The sequence below is a fragment of the Mesocricetus auratus genome, unplaced genomic scaffold (genome assembly GCF_017639785.1).
Source record: "Mesocricetus auratus isolate SY011 unplaced genomic scaffold, BCM_Maur_2.0 Super-Scaffold_100038, whole genome shotgun sequence".
In the NCBI taxonomy this organism is placed as follows: domain Eukaryota; kingdom Metazoa; phylum Chordata; class Mammalia; order Rodentia; family Cricetidae; genus Mesocricetus; species Mesocricetus auratus.
This window is the reverse complement of record NW_024429216.1, coordinates 4,003,868-4,025,520: the sequence shown is the minus strand read 5'-3', so window position 1 is coordinate 4,025,520 and position 21,653 is coordinate 4,003,868. Positions and strand designations below refer to the sequence as shown.

General features: G+C 40.4%; 1 pseudogene; it reads left to right on the top strand.

Annotated features, from left to right (window-relative positions):
- Positions 1-223: 223 nt before the first annotated feature.
- LOC101832854 overlaps positions 224-21,653 on the top strand; it is a 36,360-nt pseudogene continuing 14,930 nt past the window's right edge.

Below are 21,653 nucleotides of genomic sequence, written 5' to 3'. Positions count from 1 at the left end.
AAACATAAAAGAAGTTGAAATGAGTGTTGGACAGTACTAAGAGTGGGAAGGATTGAGCTGTGCCTTGGACACAGATGCCACCACTACCAACCCATTGGATTCTGGGAAGCGCTCCTGCCTGAAAGCAAACTGAGCTCATAGGAAAGAAAACAGCAGAGACTGAACACCTTGCCGGAGATGAAGTTCTGCTCCTGAAAGGGAGGTCAGCAAGGTGAGAACAGAGATGGCGATGTCCTCCGTGCTTCTCTGCAATGGGTGCCCTCCCTGGCAAGGGCTTCTGCTCACAGGTAAGTGTGCTCACTCTCTGACTGTGAGAGTGGAGAGGAACTTGGAGGCAGACAAGAATCTCCTTAAAAGGACGGAAGTCTGAGAGGAGACTTAAGGTTTCTGTTTGCAGTCATGGGGCAGAAAGTACAGTGCTTCCTACCTTCCTTCCTATTCTCTATCCCTCCCTCCCTCCCTCCCTTCCTGACTTCTTTCTCTTTTTGTTTTATCCACTTATGTCTGAATCCTTTCCCGGACCTATGCTTCCAAATCAGTCACACTAATCCCAGCATCTGTGGAACTGATGACAGGGAATCTGCAAGATGAAGTCATGGGGTTTTTGGAATTACAAAAGGGGCAGAGAAAAAAGTCAGAAAGTGAAGCCACTCTGGAGGAGGAGTTCATATCAAATATGGGGACACTGTTGATGGAGCCAGTCAGACACCAAAGCAGAGTATTTTTTCCTCTGTTTTTTATTGCAAATACAACAATCTTATTTTTATACCAAAAATAAAAAGTCAGAAAGTGAAGCCACTCTGGAGGAGGAGTTCGCATCAAATATGGGGACACTGTTGATGGAGCCAGTCAGACACCAAAGCAGAGTATTTTTTCCTCTGTTTTTTATTGCAAATACAACAATCTTATTTTTATACCAATCCTGGTTCCCTTTCACACCTTTATTTACATGCCTCACACCAACCCCCCATCCCATAATGCATCCCCTTCCCAGGAGGGTGAGGCTTTCCATGGTAGATCATCAAAGTCTGTCACATCATCTGGGGCAGGGCCTAGGTGCTTGCCCATTTATATAGGCTGAGAATATCCCTCCATGCACTATGGATAAATACTGGTTCCTCTGCCAAAGGTCCTATAGACTGCCCTGGCCTCCCAACTGACACCCACATGCAGGGTGGCTCCTTCCATTCTATCCTAGATCCCCAGTTGTCAGACTGGGTCAATGAGCTCAGGCCTGCTCTGGTCAGCTGTTTCTGTGGATTTCCCAAACATGGTCTTGACCCCTTTGCTCATCATTCCTCCCTCTCCACATCTTGATTCCAGGGTTGGACTCAGTGTTTAGCTGTGGATCTCTGTTTCTGCTTCTATAAACTGCTGGGTGAATGTTCTAGGATGGCATTTAAGGTTCATCAATCTCATTATAGGGGAAGGGCATTTAAGATAACCTCTCCACTATTGCATAGATTATTAGTTGGAGTCATTATGTGGATCCCTGGACATTTCCATAGTACCAGATTTCTCTTTAAATCTATATTAGCTCCCTCTATTAAGGTGTCTCCTTTTTTGCTCTCTTTCTCTATTCTTCCCTCAACTCAATCTTCCTGATCCCTCATGATCTCCTCCACCTCTCTTCTTCCTCCTACCTCCTTCCCTTCTCCCCCATTCTCCAAATTTTCTCAGGAGTTCTTTTTTCTTTCCCCTTCCCTGGATGTTCATGTATGTCTCTCTTAGGGTCCTCCTTGCTTCCTAGCTTTTCTGGGATTGTAAATTATAGGCTGTTTATTGTTTGCTCTATATTTAATATACACTTATGAGTGAGTGCATACCATATTTTTCTTTCTGGGTCTGGGTTTAACTCACTCAGTATGGTTTCTTCTAGTTCCACAAATTTGCCTGTGGATTTCAAGATTTCATTGTTTTTTTTTCCGTGAGTAGTACTCCATTGTGTAAATGTACCACATTTTCTTCTGTTGAGTGGCAGCTAGGTGGCTTCCAGGTTCTATTGCAAATAATGTAATGAACATAGTTGGAGCCATGAACATAGTTAAACAGATAGATGTCCTTGTGGTAGAATGTGCATCCTTTGAGTATATACCTAAGAGTGAAATTGGTGGATCTTGAGGTAGACTGATTCCAATTTTTCTGAGAAACCGCCATACTGATTTCCAAAGTGACTGAAAAAGTTTGTACTCCCACTAGCAATAGAAGAGTGTTCCTATTTCTCCACATCTTCTCCATCATAAACTGTCATTGGTATTTATTACATACCACAGGGGTAAGGTGGTATCTCAAAGTTGTTTTGATTTGCATTTCCCTGATGTCTAATGATGCTGAGCAATTTCTTAAGTGTCTTTCAGCCATTTGAGATTCCTCTATTGAGAATTGTCTATGTCTGTACTCTACTTTTTAATTGAATTATTTGATGTTTTAGTGACTAGCTTCTTTAGTTATTTGTACATTTTGGAAACTAGTCATTTGTCTAATGTGAGGTTGGTGAAGAACTTTTCCCATTCTATGGACTGTCATTTTGTCTTGTTGACTGTGTACTTTGCTTTACAGAAGCTTTTCAGTTTCATAAGGTCCTCTTTAGTAATTGTAGATCTCAAAATCTATGCTACTGGTGTTTTGTTCAGGAAGTGGTCTCCTGTACCAATTCATTCAAGGATACTTCCAGATTTCTCCTCTAAGAGGTTCAATGTGGCTAGATTTATGGTGATATCTTTGATCCATTAGGACTTAAGTTTTGTGCATGAGAATACATATGGAAATATTTGCAATCTTCTATGTGTCTACATCCAGTTATGTCAGCATCATTTATTGAAGAGGCTTTCCTTTTTACATTGTATAATTGTAGCTTCTTTGTCAAAAATCAGGTGTTCATAGGACTGTAGATTCCATTCCTCTACCTGTCTCTTTTTATGCCAATACCAAGATGTCTTCATTACTAGAGCTCCACACTAGAGCATGATGTCAGGGATTTTTATGCATCCAAAAGTTGTACAGGGTTGTTTCGGCTATCCTGGGGTTTTTGTTTTTCTATATAAATTTGAGTATTATTCTTTCAAGTTCTGTGAAGAATTGTGCTGAAATTTTGATGGGGATTACATTGAATCTGTAGATTGCTTTTGGTAAGATGGCTATTTTTACTATGTTGATCCTTCCTATCCAAGAGCATGAGAGATCTTCCCGTTTTCTGGTATCTTTTTTATTTCTTTCTTTAAAGACTCAAAGTTCTTGTCATACAAGTCTTTCCCATGTTTGTTTAGAGTTACACCAAGGTATTTTATGTTACTTGTGGCTATTTGGAAGAGTGATGCTTCACTGATTTCCTTCCCTGATCACTTACAGTATAAATATAGGAAAGCTACTGATTTTTTGAGTTATTCTTGTATGATGCCAGTTTTCGAAGGTGTTTCGCAATTGAAGAAGTTCCCAGGTAGAATTTTTTGAATCACTTATGTAAACTATCCTATCATCTGCAAATAGTGAAAGTTTGATTTCTTGCTTTCCAATTTGATCTCCTTTGTTGTCTTACTGCTCTAACTAAAACTTCAAATAAATATTGAAAAGATATGGATAGTGTTGGCAACCTTGCTTTTTTCCTGATTTTAGAGGAATCACATTGAGTTTCTCTCCATTTAGTTTATGTTGGCTTTTGGCTTGCTTTATATTGCCTTTATTATATTTAGGAATGTTCCTGTAATCCTTGATCTCACCAAGACCTTTATCATGAAGGGGTGTTGTACTTTGTTGAAGGAATGACCAGGTGGTTTTCCTTTTTCAGTTTCATTATACAGTGAATTACACTGATGTATTTTTGTATGTTTAACTATCCCTGCATCCATGGGATGAAGCCTACTTGATCATGCTGGATGATTTTTCTTGGATTCTATTTGCCAGTATTTTATTGAGGATTTTTTCATTAATGTTGATGAGGGAGATTTGTTTGTAGTTCTCTTTCTTAATTATTTCTCTGAGTGGTTTGGGTCCCAAGGTAATTGAAGCTTCAGAAAAAGTTTGGCAATGACCCTTCTGCTTGTATTTTGTGGAACAATTTGAGGAATATTGTAATTAGCTGTTCTTTATAGTGGATTACACTGACAGATTTTCATATGTTGAACCATCATTGCTTCTCTGGGATGAAATCTACTTGATCATGGTGGATTACTTTTCTGATGTCTTCTTGGATTCAATTTGCCAGTATTTTCTTTTGTATATTTACATCGATGTTCATGAACAAGATTGGCATGTTGTTCTCTTTCATAGTTGTGTCTTTGTGTGGTTTGGGTGTGAGGGAAATAGTAGCCCTGTAAAAAGAGTTCTGCAATGACCCTTCTACTTCTACTGTAAGGAACAACTGAGTATTAGTATTAGCTCTTCTTTGAGTTTTTCTGTAGAATTCTGCACTGAAGCCATCTGGCCCTGGGCTTTTTTTGGTTGGGAAACTTTTTTTTTAATCATTTTTATTTTAATTTTAAATAGCTTGTTTTACATGTCAATCCCAGGTCCCTCTCCCTCCCCTCCTCGCGCACTCCCCTTCCCCCCCCACCCTCCCACCATATTGCCAAATCCTTCCACATAGGGGATATCTAGAGTCTGTCATTTTACTCTGGGTAGGGTCCAGGCACCCCTCTAAGAGTCCAGGCTGAGAGAGCATCCCTCTTTGTGCTATAGGCTCACGAAGACTGTTTGTATATCAGGGATAGACACTGATCCACAGCTCAGGGCCCCATAGGTTGCCCAGGCCTTCTCGCTGACACTCACATTTGGGGGGTCCAGATCAGTCCCATGCTGGCCTGCCCACTGTCAGTCTGAGGTCCAAGAGCTCTCCCCTGTTCAGATCAGCTGTCTCTGCTGGTTTTGCCAGCCCATTCTTTTGCCAATTTGCTCATCACTCCTCTCTCTCTGTCACTGGGTTCCTTGGGTTCAGTTCAGTGATTGATTGTGTGTTTGCCTCAGCTTCCATCAGTCACAGGATGAAGGCTCCCGGATGGTTATAGACATCAAGTTCATTATCAGGAATGGGCATTCGAGGTGGTCTCTCCACTATTGCTTAGCTTGCCAGTTGGTGTTATCCCTTTAGATCCCTCGAGGTCGCTCTGGTACCTGATCTGTATTCGATCCTATGATTCCTTCTTCCCCCTATTCTACCCCCACCCCATCAACTTCCTGTTCCCCCATGACCTACTCTCTTCCTCTTCACCCCCTCTCTTCTTCCCAGGTCCCACTCCCCCCCACCCTTCGCCGTGTTCCCCATCCATTCAGGGGATCTTGTCTCCATCCTCTTCTCTTGGGTACTATGCATATATGCATATCTTTTAGGTTCTTTCCTGTTTCCCAGACTCTCTATCAGTGGAAGTGCAGACTGGCACTATCCTGATCCATGTCTAAAATCCATATATGAGTGAGTACATACCATGTTTGTCTTTTTGCGACTGGATTACCTCAATCAGGATGGTTTGTTCCAGTGCTATCCATTTCCCTGCGAATTTCAAGATTCCCTTGTTTTTTTCTGCTGAGTAATACTCCATTGTGTGAATGTACCACATTTTCTCTATCCAATCTTCAGTTGAGGGGCATCTAGGCTGCTTCCAGGTTCTGGCTATTACAAATAATGCTGCTATGAACATAGTGGAGCAGATGCCCTTGTTGTATGAACTTGCCTCATTTGGATATATGCCTAAGAGTGGAATTGCTGGGTCTAGTGGTATATTAATTCCCATTTTCCTGAGGAATCTCCATACTGATTTCCAAAGAGGCTGTATGAGTCGGCACTTGCACCAGCAGTGGAGGAGTGTTCCTCTCTCTCCACATCCTCTCCAGCATAAATTGTCTTCAGTGTTTTTGATTTTAGCCATTCTGACAGGAGTAAGATGGTATCTCAGAGTTGTTTTGATTTGCATTTCCCTGATGGCAAAGGATGTTGAGCACTTTCTTAAGTGTCTCTTGGCCATTTTAGCCTCCTCTACTGAGAATTCTCTATTTAGCTCTGCACCCCACCTTTTAATTGGATCCTTTGGTGTTTTGGAGACTTGTTTCTTGAGTTCTTTGTAAATTTTGGAGATTAGCCCTCTGTCAGATGTAGGGTTAGTGAATACCTTTTCCCATTCTGTGGCCTGCCTTTTTGTCTTTTTGACTGTGTCCTTTGCCTTACAGAAGCTTTTTAGTTTCAGAAGGTCCCATTTGTTAATTGTCGATCTCAGTGCCTGTGCCACTGGTGTTATGTTTAGGAAGTAGTCTCCTGTACCAACTCGTTGAAGAGTATCTCCCACCTTCTCTTCTAAAAGTTCAGTGTGGCTGGATTTATATTGAGATCTTTGATCCATTTGGACTTAAGTTTTGTACAAGACAATAAACATGGATCTATCTGCAGTCTTCTGCATACCAGTATCCAGTTATGCCAGCACCATTTGTTGAAGATGCTTTCTTTTTTTTCATTGTACAGTTTTAGCTTCTTTGTCAAAAATCAAGTGTTCATAGGTGTGTGAGTTAAAATTAGAGCTTTCAATTCTGTTCCATTGGTCTACCTGCCTATTTTTGTGCCAATACCAAGCTGTTTTCAGGACTATAGCTCTATAATAGTGCTTGAAGTCAGGTATGGTGATGCCTCCTGAAGTTCCTTTATTGCATAGGGATGTTTTAGCTATCCTGGGCCTTTTGTTTTTCCCTATATAGTTGATTAATGTTCTTTCCAGGTCCTTGAAGAATTGTGATGGAATTTTGATAGGGATTGCATTGAATCTGTAGACTGCTTTTGGCAAGATTGCCATTTTTATTATGTTGATCCTACCAATCCAAGAGCATGGGAGATTTTGACATTTTCTGGTATCTTCTTTGATTTCTTTCTTTAAAGACACAAAGTTCTTGATATACAGGTCTTTACCTTCCTTGGTTAACATTATCCCCAGATATTTGATGCTGTTTTTGGCTATTGTAAAAGGTGATGTTTCTCTGATTTCTTTCTCAGTCACTTCATCATCTGTATATAATAGGGCCACTGATTTTTTTGAGTTTACCTTGTATCCTGCCACATTGCTGAAGGTGTTTATCAGCTCTAGGAGTAAACTTGCGGAGTTTATTGGGTCACCTATGTAAACTATCATATCATCTGCAAATAGTGAAAGTTTGACTTCTTCTTTTCCTATTTGTATCCCCTTGATCTCCTTTTGTTGTCTTATTGCTGTAGCTAGAACTTCAAGTACAATAATGAAGAGATATGGAGAGAGTGGACAGCCTTGTCTTGTTCCTGATTTTAGAGGAATTGCTTTGAGTTTCTCTCCATTTAGTTTGATGTTAGCTGTTGGTTTACTGTATATTGCTTTTATTATATTCAGGTACGTTCCTGTTACCCTGATCTCTCTAGGACCTTTATCATGAAGGGGTGCTGGATTTTGTCAAAAGCTTTTTCAACATCTAGTGAGATGATCATGTGGTTTTTCTTTCGCAGATTGTTAATATGGTGGATTACATTGATAGATTTTCTAATGTTGAACCATCCCTGCATTCCTGGAATGAAGCCTACTTGATCATGGTGGATGATTTTTCTAATGTGTCTTGAATCCGGTTTGCGAGTATTTTATTGAGTATTTTTGCATCAATGTTCATGAGGGAAATTGGTCTATAGTTCTCTTTCTTAGTTGTGTCTTTGTGTGGCTTGGGTATCAAGGTAATTGTAGCCTCGTAGAAAGAGTTTGGCAGTGAGCCTCCTGCTTCTATTGTGTGGAATACTTTGAGGAGTATTGGAATTAGCTCTTCTTTGAATTTCTGATAGAATTCTGCACTGAAGCCATCTGGGCCTGGGCTTTTTTTGTTTGGGAGACTTTTGATGACTGCTTCTGTTTCATTAGGGGTTGTAGGTCTGTTTAGATTGTTTATCTGTTCTTGATTTAGTTTTGGCAATTGATATCTATCCAGGAAATTGTCCATTTCCTTTAAATTTTTAAATTTTGTGGAGTACAGATTTTCAAAGTATGCTCTGATGATTCTCTTGATTTCCTCAGAGTCCGTTGTTATGTCCCATTTTTCATCCCTGATTTTGTTAATTAGCATGCTCTCCCTCTGTCTTTTGGTTTGTTTGGACAGAGGTTTATCTATTTTGTTGATTTTCTCAAAGAACCAACTCTTTGTTTCATTGATTCTTCTCAGTGTTTGTCTGGTTTCTACTTGATTGATTTCAGCCCTCAATTTGATTATTTCCTGGTGTCTGCTCCTCCTGGGGGAGTTTGCTTCTTTTTGTTCTAGAACATTCAGCTGTGCTATTAATTCTCTAGTATGACTATTCTCCAGTTTTTTTCATGTGGGCACTTAGTGCTATAAACTTTCCTCTCAGCACTGCTTTCAAAGTGTCCCATAAGTTTGTGTATGTTGTGTCTTCATTCTCATTGAAATCGAGGAAGTCTTTAATTTCTTTTTTTATTTGTTCCTTTACCCAGGAATGGTGCAATTATGCATTGTTCAATCTCCATGAGTTTGTAGGATTTCTGCGATTTGTGTTATTGTTGAATTCTAATGTTAATGCATGGTGGTCTGGTAAGATGCAGGGGGTTATTCCAATTTTTTGTATCTGTGGAGATTTGCTATATTTCCTATTATGTGGTCAATTTTAGAGAAGGTTCCATGTGGTGCCGAGAAGAAGGTATATCCCTTTGTATTTGGGTGGAATGTTCTATAGATGTCTGTTAAACCCAGTTGGGTCATAACTTCTATTAGTTCTTTTGTTTCTTTGTTAAGTTTCTGTCTGGAGGTCCTGTCTAGCGGTGAGAGTGGAGTGTTGAAGTCTCCTACTATTAGTGTGTGAGATTTTATGTGCATTTTGAGCTTTAGTAATGTTTCTTTCACGAATGTAGGTGCCTTTGTATTTGGGGCATAGATGTTTAAAATTGAGAATTCGTCTTGACGTATTTTTCCTTTGATGAATATGAAGTGGCCTTCTTCATCTCTTTTGATTGATTTTAATTTGAAGTCTAATTTGTTAGATAGTAGGATTGTTACACCCGCTTGTTTCTTGGGACCGTTTGATTGGAAGATCTTTTCCCAACCCTTTACTCTGAGATAACGTCTGTCTTTGATGTTGAGATGTGTTTCTTGTATGCAGCAGAACGAAGGGTTCTGTCTTCATATCCATTCTGCTAGTCTGTGTCTTTTTATAGGCAAGTTGAGGCCGTTGACATTGAGGGATATTAATGACCATTGATTGGTGATCCTTGCTTGTGCTTGATTTATTGTTAGTGAAGTTATTTTGTGTAGTTTCTCCTCCCTTTTTCTTTTGGTGTTTTGTAAAGTGTGATTATATATTGCCTGTGTCTTTGTGAATGTAGTTATCTTCCTTGGCTCTAGGTTTTCCTTCTAGCATTTTCTGTAGAGCTGGATTCATGGATACGTATTGTTTAAATCTGGCTTTGTCATGGAATATTTTGTTTTCTCTATCTATGGTAATTGAGAGCTTTGCTGGATATAGTAGTCTGGGCTGGCATCCTTGTTCCCTTAGCGTTTGTAGGACATCTGTCCAGGATCTTCTGGCTTTCATCGTTTCCATTGAGAAGTCAGGTGTAATTCGGATAGGTCTGCCTTTGTATGTTACTTGGCCTTTTTCTTTAGCTGCTCTTAATATTTTCTCTTTACTCTGTAGGTTTGATGTTTTGATTATTATATGGTGAGGTGACTTCTTTTTCTGGTCGAGCCTATTTTGTGTTCTGTAAGATTCTTGTACTTTCATAGGCATATCTTTCTTTAGGTTAGGGAAGTTTTCTTCTATGATTTTGTTGAATATGTTTTCTGTACATTTAAGTTGAATTTCTTCACCTTCTTCTATACCTATTATTCTCAGGTTTGGTTTCTTCATGGTGTCCCATATTTCCTGGATATTTTGTGTTAAGGATTTGTTGGTTTTGAGATTTTCTTTGGTTGACGACTCTATATCCTCTAATGAGTCTTCAACACCTGAGATTCTCTCTTCTATCTCTTGTATTCTATTGGTGATACTTGCATCTGTAGTTCCTGATCGTTTACCCAGCTTTTCCATTTCCAGCATCCCCTCATTCTGTGTTTTCTTTATTGTTTCTATTTCAGCTTTCAATCCTTCAACTGTTTGAGTTGTTTCCTTCATTTTTTGGTTGTTCTTTCTTGGTGCTCTTTAGATTCTTTGAGAGATTTGTTTATTTCTTGAATTTTTCCCCCATTTCATGGATTTTTTGTTTGTTTTTTCTTCTATTTCTTTAAGGGATTTCCTTGTTTCTTCTTTGAGGGTCTCCATCATCTTCATGAAATAATTTTTAAGGTCTGTCTCCTCTTCTTCGTCTATGTAGTGCTTTTCGAGTCTTGCTGGTGTTGAATCCCTGGATTCTGGTGGGGTCATGTTGGTGTTTCTATTGCTGAGTGATCTCTTATTCTGTCTTCTTCCCATCTCTTCTTTCAGTGGGTGCTGGTGGGGTCTTTCCGTCTCCACTGGTCTCCTTCCTTCCTGCAGCTGAAGCTGGGGATGCTGACATGGAGTTTGGGTCCTGGTAGGGCTGATGACTTTCCTGAAGCTGGTCTCACTGGGGTTGGGGTCTTGGAATTGTTGACTTCTTTGTGGGGTTGAGGTCTTGGAGGGGCTGATGTCTTTCCTGTGTGGGCGGGTCTTCTGGATGCTGGAGCGGCTCTGAAGATCAAGGGGGATGGGGGAAGGGCGGGCGGTCCCAGCCGGAGACCCAGTCTCACCTCGGTTGGGAAACTTTTGATGACTGCTTCTTTTTCATTAGATGTTATAGGTCTATTTAAATTTCTTATCTGTTCTTGATTTAATTTTGGTAAATTATATCTATCCAGAAAATTGTCCATTTCCTTTAAAATTTCCAGTTTTGTGGAGTACAGGTTTTCAAAGTATGGTCTGTTGATTCTCTAAATTTCCTCAGTGTCTGTTGTTATGCCTCAGTTTTCGGTTCTGATTTGTTAATTTGCATGTTTTCTCTCTGCCTTTTGGGTAGTTTGGGTAAAGGTTTGTCTATCTTACTGATTTTCTCAAAGAATGAGCTCTTTGTTTCATTGATTGTCTGTATTGTTTTCTTTGTTTCTACTTCATTGATTTCAACCCTCAATTTGATTATTTCCTGGCATCTACTCCTCCTGGGTGAGTTTGTTTCTCTTTGTTCTAGATCTTTCAGTTGTGTTATTAAGTTTCTACCTTGAATTTTCATCATGTGGGCACTCAGTGCTGTGAGATTTCCTCTTTTTGTTTTTGTTTTTTGAGACAGGGGTTCTCTGTGTATTTGGAGGCTGTCCTGGAATTTGCTCTTGTAACCCCAGCTTGTCTTAAAGTCACAGAGATCTTCCTGCCTCTGCCTCCCCAGTGCTGGGATTAAAGGCGTGTGCAACCAACACCTGGCAGTGAGCTTTCCTATTAGCACTGCTCCCAAAGTGTCCCAAAAGTTTGAGTATGTTGTATTTTCATTTTCATTGAATTCTAGGGAGTATTTAATTTCTCTTTTTTTGTTTCTTCCTTGAGGCAGGAGTGATGCAATTGAGAGTTGTTCAATTACCATAAGTATGAAGGACTTCTGTAATTTGTGTTGTTGTTGAATTCTAACTTTAAAACATGGTGATCCAATAAGATATAGTTGGTTACTCTAATTTTTTTGTGTTCAGGTTTGCTTTCTTGCCATGTATATGGTTGATTTTAGAGAAGGTTCCAAGTGATGCTGAGAAGAAGGTATATTCTTTTGTGTTTGGATAGAATGTAGTATAGATATCTATTAAACTCATTTGGGTCATCACCTCTGTTAGTTCCTTTATTTGTTTGATAAGTTTCTGTCTGGTTGTCCTATCCAGTGATGAGAGTGGGATGCTGAAGTCTTCCACTATAAGTGTGTGAGCATCTATGCATGACTTGTGTTCTAGTAATGTTTCTTTTATGGATGTGTTTACTTTTGTATTTGGTGCATAGGTGTACAGAATTGAGACTTCATCATCCTGGATTTTTCCTGTGATGAATATGAAATGACCTTCTTCATCTCTTTAGATTAATTTTAGTTTGAAGTCTAATTTGTTAGATATTCGGATAGATACTTATTATTTCTTAGGTCCATTTGATTGGAATATCTTTTCCTAACAATTTACTCTGAGGTAAGTCTGTCTCTGAAGTTGATGTATGTTTTTTGTATGCAGCAGAAGGAGGGATTCTGTCTTTATACCCAGCCTCTTAGCCTGTGTCTCTTTCTGGGTGAGTTAAGACCATTGATACTAAGCAACATTAATGACCATTGATTGTTGATTCTTGTTAGTTTGGATTTGTTGGGGGTGATGGTATTGTGTGTGGGTTTCACCAGCTTTTTCTTTTGGATTTTAGTTAGGTGGGATTATCTATTGTCTACGTTTTGTGACTATAGTTAATTTCCTTGTGTTGTACTTTTCCTTCCAATACTTTCTGTAAGCCTGGATTTGCAGAAACGTATTGTTTAAATCTGATTTTGTCATGGAATATCTTATTTTCTCTTTCTATAGTGATGGAAAGCTTTGCTGGGCATTACTAATCTGGGTGGCATCCATGGTCTCTTAGTATTTGAAGAACATATATCCTGAACTTTCTGGTTTTAAGAGTTTCCATTGAAAAGTCAGGTGTAATTCTGATATGCCTGCCTATATATGTTAGTTGGACTTTTTCCTTTTCTGTCCTTAGTATTCCTTTTCATTATGTATGTTTGGGGTTTTGATTATTATGTGACAAGGGGACATTTTGTGTTCTTTGTACATTCTTTGTTTTTTTTTTACTATTTTGTTTTTTATTACATTTTTATTAGAAGTAAACTTACTTCACATGTGGATCCCAGCTCTCTCTCCCTCCCCTCCTCCCATACTTCCCCAGCAGGCCCCCAAACCTCCCACCCTATCCCTACTCCCTTCTCCATAGGGGATATCCAGAGTCTGTCATTTCATTCAGGCCAGGGCCTAGGGCCTCCCCCAAGAGTCCAGACTGAGAGAGCATCCCTCTTTGTGGTATGGAAACACAAAGTCCATTTGTATGCCAGAGATAAATACTGATGTACTGCCCAAGGCCTCATAGGTTGCCCAGGCCACCTCACTGACTCTCACACTCAGGGGGTCTGAGTCAGTCCTATGCTGGCCTCCCAGCTGTCAGTCTGGGGTCTAAAATCTCCCCCTTGTTCAGGCCAGCTGTTTCTGCTGGCCTCTCCAGTCCATTCTTTACCCATTTTCTCATCACTCCTCTCTCTCTCTGCCACTGGGTTCCAGGTGTTCAGTCCAGTGTTCAGCTGTGGGTATCTGCCTCTGCTTCCATCAGTCACTAGATGAAAGTTCTAGGATGGCATATGAGGTAGGCATTACGTTCATTATCAGGGATGGACATTTAAGGGAGTCTCTCAACTATTGCTTAGTTTGCCAGTTGGTGTCATCCTGTACTCTTAGGGAAGGGCCTGGACCCTGCCCTCAATGAAATAACAGACTCTATATATCCCCTATGTGGGAGTGGGGATAGGGTGGGAGGCTGGGGGTATGGTGGGGGAGTGCAGGAGGAGAGGAGGAAGAGGGAGCTGGGATTGACAAGTGAAGCAAGCTCTTTTCTTAAACAACATGTAATAAAAAGATAATGAAAAAAGTTGGCACTCCCACCAGCAGTGGAGAAGTATTCCCCTTTCTCCACATCCTCTCCAGCATAAATTGTCTTTGTGTTTTTGATTTTAGCCTTTCTATGGGAGTGAGATGGTATCTCAGAGTTGTTTAATTTGCATTTCCCTGATGGATAAGGATGTTGAGCACTTTCTCGAGTATCTCTCAGCAATTTTAGATTTCTTTGCTGAGAATTCTCTATTTAGTTCTGTACCCCACTTTTCAATTGGATCCTTTGGTGTTTTGGAGACTTGCTTCATGAGTTCTTTGTAAATTTTGGAGATCAACCCTCTGTTAGGTGTGGGGTTGGTGAATATCTTTTCCAATTCTGTGGGCTGTCGTTTTGTCTCGTTGACTGTGTCCTTTGCCTTGCAAAAGCTTCTCAGTTTCAGGAGGCACTTATTAATTGTCGATATCAGTGTCTGTGCTACTGGTGTTATGTTCAGGAAGTGGTCTCCTGTACCAATTCACTCAAGGGTACTTCACACTTTCTCTTCTAAGAGGTTCAGTGTGACTGGATTTATGTTGAGATATTTGATACCTTTGGACTTAAGTTTTGTGCATGATGATAGATATGGATCTATCTGCTGTCTTTTACATGCCAGCATCCAATTATGCCAGCAGCATTTGTTGAAGATGTTTTCTTTTTTCCATTGTATAGTTTTAGCTTCTTTGTTAAAGATCAGGTGTTCAAAGGAGTGTGGGTTAATATCAGGGTCTTCAATTCCATTCTATTGATCTGCCTGTCTATTTTTGTGCCAATACCAAACTTGGGACTATAGCTCTATAGTAGTGCTTGAAGTCAGGGATGGTGACGCCACTGGCAGTTCCTTTATTACACAGGGTTGATTTGGCAATCCTGGGTCTTTTGTTTTTCCATATAAAATTGATGATTGTCCTTTCAAGGTCCATGAAGAATTGTGCTGGGATTTTGATAAGCATTGCATTGAATCTGTCGATTCCTTTCAGTAAGATGGCCATTTTTACTAGGTTAATCCTACCTATCCAAGAGCATGGGAGATCTTTCCATTTTCTGGTGTGTTCTTTAATTTCTTTCTTTAAATACTGAAAGTTCTTGTCAAACAGGTCTTTCACCTGTTTGGTTAGAGTTACCCCAAGATATTTTATGTTGCTTGTGGCTATTGTAAAGGATAATGTTTCTGTGATTTCTTTCTCAGCCCCTTTATTGCCTGCATATATTAGGGCTACTGGCTTTTTTAAGTTAATTTTGTATCCTGCCACCTTGCTGAAGATGTTTATCAGCTGTAGGAATTCCCTGGTAGAATTCTTTGGGTCACTTATGTAGACTATCATATGATCTGCAAATAGTGAAAGTTTTACTTCTTCCTTTCCAATTTGTATCCCCTTGATCTCCTTTTGTTGTCTTATTGCTATAGCTTGGAGTTCAATATTAAACAGATATGGAGAGAGTGTACACCCTTGTCTTGTTTCTGATTTTAGAGGAATTGCCTTGAGTTTCTCTCTATTTAGTTTGATGTGATAGTTGGTTTACTGTATATTGCTTTTATTATGTCCATGTATCTTCTTGTTATCCCTGATCTCTTCAGAACATTTATCATGAAGTGGTGTAGGATTTTGTCAAAGGATTTTTCAGCATCTAATGAGATGATCTTGTGGTTTTTCTTTTTCAGTTTGTTTATATGGTGGATTACATTGATGGATTTTCATATGTTGAATCATCCATGCTTCCCTGGGATGAAGCCTACTTGATCATGGTGGATGATTTTTCTGATGTGTTCTTGGATTCAATTTGCCAGTATTTTATTGAGTATTTTTGCATCAGTGTTCATGAGGGAAATAGATCTGTAGTTCTCTTTCTTAGTTGTGTCTTTGTGTGGCTTGGATACCACAGTAATTGTAGCCTTGCAAAAAGTTTCACAGAGAACCCCCTGCTTCTATTGTGTGGAACACTTTGAGGAGTATTGGAATTAGCTCTTCTTTGAATTTCTGATAGAATTCTGCACTGAAGCCATCTGGACCTGGGAAGTTTTTGGTTGGGAGACTTTTGATGACTGCTTCTGTTTCCTTAGGGGTTATAGGTCTGTTTAGATTGCTTATCTGTTCTTGATTTAATTTTGGAAAGTGATATCTATCCAGAAAATTGCCCATTTCCTTTAAATTTTCAAATTTTGTGGAGTACAGGTTTTCCAAGTATGACATGATGATTCTCTGGATTTCCTCAGTGTCCATTGTTATGTCCCCATTTACATTTCTGATTTTGTTAATAGCATGCTCTCTCTCTGTCTTTTGGTTAGTTTGGACAGTGGTTTGTCTATTTTGTTGATTTTCTCAAAGAACCAATTATTTGTTTCATTGATTCTTTGCATTGTTTTCCTGGTTTCTACTTTATTGATTTCAGCCCTCAATTTGATTATTTCCTGGCATCTACTCCTCCTGGGTGAATTGGCTTCTTTTTGTTCTAGAGCTTTCAGTTGTGCTATTAATTCTCTAGTGTGACTAGTCTCCAGTTTCTTCATGTGGGCACTTAGTGATATGAACTTTTTTCTCAGCACTGCTTTCAAAGTGTCTGATAAGTTTGGGTATGTTGTGTCTTCATTTCCTTGAATTCCAGGAAGTCTTTAATTTCTTTTTTATTTCTTCCTTGACCCAGGAATGTGGCAATTATGCAATGTTCAATTTCCATGAGTGTGTAGGGTTTCTGAAATTTGTGTTGCTGTTGCGTTCTAATTTTAATGAATGATGGTCTGATAAGATATATGGGGTTATTCCAAAAATTTTGTATCTATGGAGGTTTGCTATGTTTCTGATTATGTGGTCGACTTTAGAGAAGGTTCCATGTGGCGCTGAGAAGAAGGTATATTTTTTAGTGTTTGGATGGAATGTTTTATAAATGTCTATTAATCCCTATTGGGTCATAACTTTTGTTAGTTCTTTTGTTCTCTTGTTTCTTTGTTAAGTTTCTGTCCAGAAGTCCTGTCTAATGGTGAAGGTGGAGTGTTGAAGTCTCCTACTAACTAGTGTGTGAGGTTTTATTTGTGATTTGAGCTTTACTAATGTTTCTTATACAAATGTGGGTGCCTTTGTATTTGGGGCATAGATGTTCAGAATTGAAACTTCATCTTGATGGACTTTTCGTGTGATGAATATGAAATGTCCTTCTTCATGTCTTTTGATTGATTTTATATTGAAGTCTAATTTGATAGATATTGGGATAGCTACACCAGCTTAATTCTTGGGTCTGTTTGATTGGAAAATCTTTTCCCAACCCTTTACTCTGAGGTAACATGTGCCTTTGACATTGAGATGTGTTTCTTGTATGCAGCAGAAGGATGTCTCTCTGTCTCCACTAGTCTCCCTGAAGTTGAGTGTATGGGTATACGGAGGGTCCAGGGCACCTAGAAGGACTCACTTCCTTCCTCTCTGGGCAGATCCACTCAATCTCAGGAACAGGCCCCAGAAGATCAAGGGGGCAGGTGATGGGCGGGGATTGAGTCCCCAGGAGGACTCAAGCTCACCTGAAGCCATGCTTGGATGTGGGGAAGGCCACAGGTAGGATCTGAGAAGACTCATCATTTTCCTGTGTGGGCAGGTCTATTTGATACAAGGAGTGGGCCCCTGGAAGACCAAGGGCGGGTGTGGTGGGTGGGTTTGGGTCCCCAGCAAGACCCAAACTTACCTGAAGCCAGGGCACAGGTTTGGGGAGAGCTGGGGTTGGAGTCTAGGAGGACTCATGTCCTACTTGTGTGGGCAGGTCCACTCGATGCCAAGAATGGGTCCCTGGAAGATTAAGGGAGCTGGTGATGGGCTTGGAATGGGTCCCCAATAAAACCCAAGCTCACCTGAATTCAGGTTCACAGGTGTGGGCAATCTTTTTGTGCTTTAATTGGCATGTCTTTCTTTAGGTTGGGAAAGTTTTCTCCTATGATTTTGTTGAATATATTGTCTGCACCTTTGAGTTGGGCTTCTTCACCTTCTTCTATACCTATTATTCTTTTTTTTTTTTTGGTTTTTTCGAGACAGGGTTTCTCTGTGGCTTTGGAGGCTGTCCTGGAACTAGCTCTTGTAGACCAGGCTGGCCTCGAACTCACAGAGATCCGCCTGCCTCTGCCTCCCAAGTGCTGGGATTAAAGGCGTGCGCCACCAACGCCCAGCTTTATACCTATTATTCTTAGGTTTGGTCTTTTCACTGTGTACAGTTTTTCCTGGATATTTTGTGTTAGGAATTTGTTGGAATTAAGATTTTCCTTGGTTGATGAATCTATTTCCTCTAGTATATCTCCAACACCTGAGATTCTCTCTTCCATCTCTTATATTCTGTTGGTTATGCTTACATCTGCAGTTCTTGATCATTTGCCCAGATTTTCTATTTCCAGAATTTCCTCAGTCTATGTTTTCTTTATTGTCTCTATTTCAGCTTTTAAGTATTGAACTGTTTGAATTGTTTCCTTCACCTGTGTGATTGGTTTTTCTTGCCTTTCCTTGTTTTCTAAGAGATTTGTTTATTTCTTGCATTTTTCGGCTTGTATTTCCTTTCTTTTTTTAACATTTCTTTATTATGTATACAGCATATGTCTGTATGCCCACAGGCCAGAAGAGGGCACCAAATCTCATTACAGATGGTTGTGAGCCATCATGTGGTTACTGGAAATGGAACTCAGGACCTCTGGAAGAGTAGGCAGTGCTCTTAACCACTGAGCCATCTCTCCAGCCCCGGCTTGTATTTCCTAAATTTCTTGCATTTTTGTTTGTTTTTTCTTCCATTTCTTTAATGAAGTTTCTTGTTTCCTCTTTGAGTGTCTCTATCATGTTCACAAAGTTGTTATTAAGGTCATCCTCTTCTGATTCATCTGCTTTGGAATGTTCAGTTATTGCTAGTGTAGAACCCCTATACTCTGGTGGTGTCATATTAGTCTTTCTGTTTTGAATGTTTTCTTATACTGTTGTCTTCCAATCCCTTCTTCTGGTGGGTGCAGGTAGGGCCTCTCCCTCTCCTGTTGGGTATGGGTTCAAGGCTCTCTCTAAGTGGGTACAGGTTTGTCCAAGACTTCAATAGTGGCAGATGCTGGATGGTTTATTCTGGCCCCAGGTCTTTCTTATGGTGGGGTGCAAATTGGCCTAAGCCTCTCCATCTCCCAGTGAGTACAGGTGAGTCTAAGACTGCAATGGCAGCAGACTCTGGATGTCTTGGTCTGCCTGAATGGGACTAGTACACTTGTGGTCCCAGGGTCAGGAGACTCCAAGTCTGAGCAGAGTATTTCTAAGCGAGTTAATGACATAGTCAGAGTATTTGAGTGATGCTCGTATCTCCCAAGGAGGGCGGACACACTCATACCCCCACATATAAGCTAATTGATGATTACATTTGCTCAACATTGATTGTTTCTTTTTTCTGTTCCCTTCTAGCCTCCCTTTTAACATGCTGGCACGTCTCCACCACCACTGCCCATGTCACCATTGAGTCTGTCCCATTGAAAGTGGTTGAAGGAGAAAACGTCCTTCTTCTTGTCCACAATCTGCCAGAGAATCTTGTAGCCCTAGTCTGGTTCAAAGGGGTGGAAATTACAGACAATGTAATTGGATTATATACAGTGAACCAAGATTTAAGTGTTCCAGAGCTTGTATACAGTGGTAGAGAGACAGTGTACTGCAATGGATCTTTGCTGATCAGAAATGTCATGAAGAATGACACGGGATTCTATACCCTATGAACCTTAAATAAACATGTATATATTGCAACAACAACCATGTACCTTTTCGTGCACAGTAAGTGATTCTTTGTGAATCTGGGTTCCAGGTGGGATTCATTCCATTGGACACACACAGTATAATGGTCTATGCCTTCTTCCCCTGTGCAGTGCATTTTTATTTTTGAATATGGTTATTCAGTTTAGGACACTCATGATTTAGAATAATGGCAATAGGTCAGAAATCTTCATTTAATTTCCCTTTGCAGACAGGGGGACAGATAGTGGGTAACTCAGCCAAGGACATCAGCCTCTTTCTAGATTCTTGGACTTCTTATCAGGAATGTGTCCTTGAGAAAGACCCAAAGGGAATCAACATTTGACCTGATGGAGGAAATTTTGGGATCATCACAGAGATGTGAGCAGCAAGATGCCCTGGCTCCAGACCTCTGTTCCAAAATCAACAACAGGTGGCCTTGAGAATCAGTTGGTAAAGATTAAATTTTGACTTCCTGATGGCAGGAAGCAATGCTTTTTTTCTAGTCCAAGTCCTACATCTTTGGAACCAGCCAAAGCATGCCATGAGCTAGATGGTTAGTCTAGGTATCCTGGACATCTTCTTCACAGACTAAACAGGGAGAGCTAAGCCTGATAGGTACTCGGTTCATTACCTATATGTTCTGATGGGCTTATGAGACTTTACAGGAAAGTCAGAGAAAATAAGAACAGGGAGAGGTGACACATATCCTCCTGACAAGTGCCCTCTGTGTCCAGCTCAGGGAATTCTCTCCTGTAGTGAAATGGCTACAGGTTATGCTGATCTGGACAACTCCCAGACATGAGCTTTACTTACCCCAATGATTGCCAAGAATGTCATTGGGATAAGCAATGAACTGGCAGAGAAGATTTAGACTGAACCAGAAATGTACCTAGGAGCCTGGTTCCACTACTGTTTTTACAGACCCATAAATCATGGAAACAGTTGTCTTATACCTACTGCATTCTGAATGTGTGTGCAACACTGCTATAATGTCATGCTTCCATTCCCGCTTTGTGTATTTCCTTTTAGAATTATATGATATCCAAGAGGAACCTATTAGACAGAGATCCAAGACATCTCATAAAGACCATGAAGCCCATGGGAAGACCCATTATTCAGGTCTGCAAACAGTGAAGCATAAGCATTTTTGTCTCAAAATCTTGCCTGGGACAAAGGAGCTCACATCCTTTTTCCAGGAGTCAAGTTACCTCCTCCCACAAACCCAGGATGTGACACTCCTGACACATTCTGAACATTTGTCCTTGGTCAGAAACCTGATTGGTGATTCCACTGAGAATGTATTTGTTCTCTTCCCCACACACAACTGATCTGGTCCCTTTGGAGTCACAAATATATGTCTTTCGCCTTCCTGGTGGGAGCAAATTTCATGATTGCAGAGCATTGAGAACATGATAAAGTCTGGGCGCCAAGCTGGGTTTCTGTCCCATGCAGTTGCATAGACTTTCTTTGTTTGGTACTTTGAGACCAAGGCCAGAAGCAAGCAAAAGGCAGTCCTCAGGGGCAGCTGGTATTTTCTCATGTTAGAGGCTCTCACTGTGTGTTCTTGGGTACCAAAACATAAGGAAAGATGGATAGAGGGACTCGGGGCAACACTGAGAGTGGAGGAGGCAGAGCAGTATTTTGAACACAGACCCATAACAGCCTATGTGGCTCTGGAAGGTGCTCCTTCCTGGGAAGATCCTCAGCTCCAATGCAGGAAGGACAGAAGAGCTTGTGAGTTGTGCTGGAGCCGACATGCCACAGAAGGAATTAAGATCAGGCTACAGAGACTATGGAGTTGCCATCAGTACCCATCTGCAAAGGTCACCTCATCTTTCAGAGGCTTGAGGTCACAGCCAAAAAAACCATGAGTTGACTGTGTTGGAGAGGAGAGGATTAATAAACTTTCTGGATTCTCCCAAGAGGGACAAAGATGTGAGAAGAATCCTAGCGATTGTAGGGGAGTAGACAAATCACATGCCAGAGGCTCAGCAATGTTAACATTAACCCTTAAGGGAGAACTTGAAATAGCAATGGTGGGAGAGACTCTGTATGCTTCTGAAGGAAAAAGCATTCTTCTCTTATACGGGATGTCCTTCTGTATATATGTCTCTTTTATTGGTTGATGAATAAAACACTGTTTGTCCAATGGCCAGTGAAGCAGGAAGATGGGCAGAACTAGGAACGGAGAAGAATTCTGGGAAAGGTAGACAGGAGTATCCACCAGAGTCAGTTGCCAAGCAGCAGGTAAAGGAGTTGCAGGTCCAGGAATTCTCTGGTAAATGAACACTACGTAGATTGTTAGTAGTTATGGGTTAACGATTAAGACACAGCTAGCCAACAAGAAA